Source organism: Pongo pygmaeus, chromosome 21 (assembly GCF_028885625.2).
Source record: "Pongo pygmaeus isolate AG05252 chromosome 21, NHGRI_mPonPyg2-v2.0_pri, whole genome shotgun sequence".
Taxonomy (NCBI): domain Eukaryota; kingdom Metazoa; phylum Chordata; class Mammalia; order Primates; family Hominidae; genus Pongo; species Pongo pygmaeus.
The window spans coordinates 50,454,317-50,460,316 of NC_072394.2; positions in this window are offsets into that span (position 1 = coordinate 50,454,317).

Below are 6,000 nucleotides of genomic sequence, written 5' to 3' on the forward strand. Positions count from 1 at the left end.
TCTCGCTGCCCAGCTAATCCGCCCCAGACACCCTGGGAACTGTGCAGAAGGGACATCGCTGACCTGTCACCTGCCCAGATGCTCTGATCCTGAAACTCGCTGACTCACTTCTGGGAGGAGAGGACGGTCTTGGGTCTGTGAGCTGTGTCACGGGCACACCAATGGGTGTCTTCTGGTTCACACATCATCACAATAGCACAGCCCTTGGCCTGGGCCAGAAAGGTGCATTTCAAAGCTGCCACAAAGGGACTTCTGGGGCAGGCTTCCTAAACGGGAGGGCACCCAGGCCTGTGGAAATCTGCTCTTCTCCAGTCCTTCTTTCCTTTAGCTGCTCATTAGCCCTGGATCCTCCAGCAGCTGTGACCTGGGGTCCTTTCCACACGTCTCACTGCCCTGGGTTGAAGTGTGTCCCTTTCAAAATTCCTTTCTTGGAATCCTAACCTCCAGCACCTCAGAATGTGACCTTCTTTGAAGAGGTAATCAAAGTAAAATGAGGGCCGGGCACGATGGCTCGCACCTGTAATCCCAGCACTTTGGGAGACCGAGGCAGGCAGATCACATGAGGTCAGGAGTTCGAGACTGGCCTGGCCAACATGGTGAAACCCCGTCTCTACTAAAAATACAAAAAATTAGCTGGGGGTGGTGGTGCACACCTGTAATCCCAGCTACTCGGGAGGCTGAGCCTGGAGAATCGCTTGAACCTGGGAGGCAGAGGTTGCAGTGAGCCGAGATCATGCCACTGTACTCCAGCCTGGGCAACAGAGCGAGACTTTGTCACCAAAAAAAAAAAAAAAAAAAGTAAAATGAGGTAATTATTAGGGTGGGCCCTCATAGAACATGACCAGTGTCCTCATTAAAAAAAAAAAAAAAAGAAAGAAATTTGGGCACAGAAACACACATAGAGGAAAGATGCAAGGAGAAGATGGCCCATCTATAAGCCAAGAAGACAGGCCTGGAACACAGCATTCCCTCACAGTCCTCAGAAGGAACCAACCCCACTGCCACCTTGATCTCAGATTCCTGGCCTCCAGAACTGCAGGCCAATATGTTTCTGCTGTCAAAGCGCCCAGTCCAGGGTACTGGGTTACAATGGCCCTTGCAGATTAGCACCCTCACCAACAGACATCTTTCATTTGGCCCTCTCTCTTTTGTGTTTGTTTTTGTTAAATGAGCCAACATTCAAGACTCAAATTATTTTACATAAGAATCTCTTTCACTGAAACTCTAGACACTGGCCAACCCTACATGGCAGGAGCTGAGTGGAGGCCACCCCCTCCCAAGCCCTCCAGAGCCCCCAGTTCTGGCCGCTGTCTCCCGGGCACCAAGACCGGATGTCAGCCATTATTTGTCTCAGGAGGGTTTAGTTCCAGATACCAGGAACCACATTAGCCATGTTAGGCAGAAAGGAATTGAATACAGTGGGGCACTAGGATGCCCCCAAAATCATGAGAAGGCTAGGGGCACAGGCTGCAGTCTGGGTCCTCAGAAGAGACACCCAGAATAGGACCCCAGAACTGATCCGCCAGGGACATAAACCACACAGCCAGGCACTCCAGAGAAATGGGCTGTGGGGTTGGGGAGCAGGGGGAGGAACTGCTGAGTTGAAGGACACACCAGGGGTCAAGAAGCAGCTGCCTCCAAAATGCACCCCCACCCCACTGTTACACAGAGGAGCCAAATATAGCCTCTGAGGATTGGCCCCTGGGCTGTCTCTCTCTTTCTTTGTTTTTTTCTTCCTTCCTTCCTTCCTTTCTTTTTCTTTCTTCTATCTTTCTTTCTTTCCTTCCTTCCTTCCTTCCTTTTCTTTCTTTCTCTCTTTCTTTCTTTCTTTCTTTTCTTTCTCTCTTTTCTTTTCTTTCTTAATTTTTTTTTGGACAGAGTCTCACTCTGTTGCCCAGGCTGGAGTGCAGTGGTGTAATCTCGGCTCACTGCAACCTCTGCCTCCCAGGTTCAAGCAATTTTCCTGCCTCAGCCTCCCAAGTAGCTGGGACTACAAGCGCATGCCACCACACCCGGCTAGTTTTTGTATTTTTAGTAGAGTCAGAGTTTCACCATGTTGGCCAGGCTGGTCTCGAAATCCTGGTGATCTGCCCCCCTCAGCCTCCCAAAGTGCTGGGATTACAGGCTTGAGCCACTGCACCCGGCCCATTTCTTTCTTCACAGCAAACTGAGCCCCGTTACCTCGAAAGCCCACTGGTGCCAAACTCAAATTTTTACACACCTGTTTATTTTTTAAATAACCCAAAGAGATTTTTAGCCATTTAGAGCCTGCCTGCTTTGCCTACCCTGCAAAACCTCATGTGACAGCTCTTACTCATGCATTAAAGATAGAAAGCCTTGTCATTATAGGGCCCCCAAATGTTCTCTGCCCTTGGGAGCACCCTGACCCAGAGACTCCTTGGGCTATGTTGCTGAGTGACATCACTTCGTCACACAAGCTCCTGCCCCCAGAGTTCCCTTGCCCTCCCTGGCTTCTGCTGCGAGGGACCTTCCCTGCTTGCAAACCTGTCAAAGTACTCCCAGTGAAGTAAGTGTGTGCTACTGCCAGCTCATGGTCAGATTTTCCCCGGATCAGCTCCTAAATCCCTGGAACAAACCCACAAACTGAATGGCCATGCCCTGGAACCCTGATGCAGGAGACCCAACACTTCCCACTGTGCCCCCGGCTGGAGGCACTCACTGAAGCGGAGGCCTCAACTCCTCCACGTCCAAGAGCCTGGGAAATGCAGGTTTCAGCTTTCCAGCCTCTGCAGCCCCGGAAGCGGACCAGGTGGAGGTGCCCACCCACAGCACTCATCACACACTGACCTCTGGTTGCAGCTTCTGCTTTCCTGACGCGGGCCCCCTTCATTCATGTATCGGGGTCCAAGGAAGCATCCTCATATCTGCCACATAGTGAGGGCTGGGAAACCAAGTGGGCTGGATTCTGATCCTCCAACTTCCACTCCAGGGTCACCGACTATCCAGGATCACCCGGAACTCTCCAGTTTTAGCACCAATAGTCCCATATCCCAGGAAACCCCTCAGTTCTGAGCCAATGAGGACGGGTGGTCCCCATGCTTCTCTCCCAGCAGAGCCACCCCTATTCTTCTGCAAATGATTCCAGTGAACAACAAAGGTTCTTTGCTAAAAGTGACTGCAAATAATCAGTCTACATCATCCTCCAGATAGAAAGGAACATTAGTTATTATACAGGGTTTCCCAAAACAAGGTACACACACCTCCAAAGATGATTTGGGTCTTTCACAAATGAATGCTGCTTTTTTTTTTTAACGGAGATAGGACCTCACTGCCCAGGCTGGCCTCAAACTCCTGGCCTCAAGCGATCCTCCTGCCTTGGCCTCCCAAAGTGCTGGAATTACAGGCATGAGCCACCATACCCAGCCTGTGCTGCTTATTTTAATAGTATAAGGGTACTTGGACATTAGACAAAAATAAAACTAGCATATGAAACATATGAATTTTAAAAATTAATATTAGAAGAGATTGTATAATGCAAATGATAAAAATTATGACAGCAGTTCGGGAATGTCTGAGATTTGAGAGCTCTGTTGCAGTAGGAAAATCTGAGCCTGGGAGCCTGTGGGTTGGGATAGGCACCCTCCCTCTGCACCTGCTGGTCATGTGACAGTGGACAGGCTGCATGACCTTGGAATTCAGCTCCTCATGTGTAGCATCATGAGGACGCCATGGCCCTGTGGGTTCTTCTCCCTCAAATGCAAAGACCAGCTGTGTCGTGGATGCCAGGGTGGGGCCTGCACAGGCTGCCCCCCAGTTCCTGCTGCTGAGACTTCCTGGTGTGGCCCTGGACTTGTCCTCTCTACTCCTGGTCCCCAGCCCCTCCTGTGTCTGAGAACTACACACAGAGCCAGCCATGAAGTTCCTGTTTGGATTGAGTTAGGTGTCTGCCGCTTGCAGCCAAAGGGCCCTAATGGATATAAATGGCTCTAGACCAGGGGTCCCCAACCACTAGGCCACAAACCACTACCGATTTGTGGACTGTTAGGAGCCAGGCTGCGCAGCAGGAGGTGAACGCCTGAGCTCTGCCTCCTGTCACATCAGCAGAAGCATTAGATTCTCATAGGAGGGCGAACCCTATTGTGAACTGTGCATGAGGGGGATCTAGGTTGCACGCTCCTTATGAGAATCTAATGCCTGATGATCTGTCACTGTCTCCCATCACCCCCACATGAGACCGTTTAGTTGCAGGAAAACAAGTGTAGAGTTCCCACTGATTCTGCATTATGGTGAGTTGCATAATTATTTCATTATATGTTACAATGTAATAATAATAGAAATAAAGTGCACAATGAATGTAATGCACTAGAATCATCCTGAAACCATCCCTACCCCCACCTCAGTCCGTGGAAAATTGTCCTCCATGAAAGTGGTCCCTGCTGCCAAAAATTTGGGCACCGCTGCTCTAGACAGTCCCATCATCCTGGATCAGGTCCCAGATCACTTCCCTCTGGCCTTGCCGGCTGCACCTTTGCATGTCCTGGTCCTGCTGTCTCCTCCTGGGACCTCCTTCCTCACTCTCCCACCTTCCCTGCCCAGCCCAGCTCACATGTTAGCTCCTCCTGGTAGACCTTCCTGACCTCCCTTCTCTGGGCCTCATGGCACCTGCTCCTCTGGACAGGCTCACCTGTGGCCCTGCCTCCTCCTGAACTGACTGACCACAGCAGGGTCTGGGTGATGTTACTTCGCCCAGCCAGGGGCTGGAGGAACCACAAGGCCCTCCTCCCTCTGTGGACAGGGTGCTAGACACCTTTCTTGGGCTCATTCATCCTTATAGGCTCCATCTTCCTGTCTCAACTCCTATTTCCCCCAACGCTGACATCTTTGGGTTTGTAGGAAGCAGCTTGATCACCTCCCAGCACATACATGGCCACAGGAGGACTCCAGTGATACATGTGGGCTATTGCAGCACACATTTCATGGGTTGAGGGGTGAACATCATGAGTGTGGGTCTCGCTCAAGCTTTTTCACCATAAGAACATTCTAGAGAAGGCCTGGAAGCTTGAGGCATCTGCCTACATACTCTTAATTATAAATTCATTACGACTCATAAGTCCCATGTTTGGAGCATCTCCATAGGAATGGTGTGAAGTGACCTTGGATTTGCTCTTGACTCCTTTCTCCCTCACATCACTTCCAACTGATCAGAAAATCCTGCCGGCTCTATTTTCAAAATCAGTCCTGACTCCCACCACTTCTCCCCACCTCCACCGTCCCACCCTGGACCACCAGGCCGCCCTCATCTTTCGCCTGGAATATTCCGGAGCCTCCTCACTGCCCCTGCCTCCTTCTCACCCTCTGTGGGGCCATTTCTTCCATGACAGCCACAGGGCTCCTGTTAAACCCATTGGATCACGTCCTCTCTCTGCTCAAAACCCCCCAGCGGCTCCGTCATGCTTGAGTCAAATCCACACTCCTCACCACGGCACAAGGTCCTGCATGTGGTCCAGAATCTACCTAATTTTTGACCTCATCTCTGACTTCTCTTCCTACTGCCTACTCCACCCAGGCCCACCAGCTCCTCAGCTTCCTGCAGCCCACGCTCGGCCCACTCAGGTCCTGCCCACTCAGGTCCTTCCCTCTCTGGAACATTCTCCCCAGACGTTTCCATGGCCCGCGTCTTAGCTGAGACTTCATGGAGAGGCCTTTCCCAGCAGTTCTCTTGGGATATCCCTCTCTTCTTATCCCTTTATCCCAAAGGCTGGTTACCTTCTCTCCATATCCCTTGTTCACCTTACTTGATGCCCCAGGAGCCTGGCTTCTAGGTACTTTCCCCCAGCCTCCCTGGCTTCAGCCCACAGGCATTCTGGCAGGGGATGGAGGACGGGAGTAAAGAGAGTTGCCCCAGGGTGCCAGGCAACAGCTGTGGCGTTGGCAGCAGCTGCAATTCTCAACACCCACAGCTTCTGTGGCCCCTTCCCCTGGCTCACGTTCAACCATGTTCTGATACACTACCTCCTCCTCTTGCCCCTTCAGGCCTTG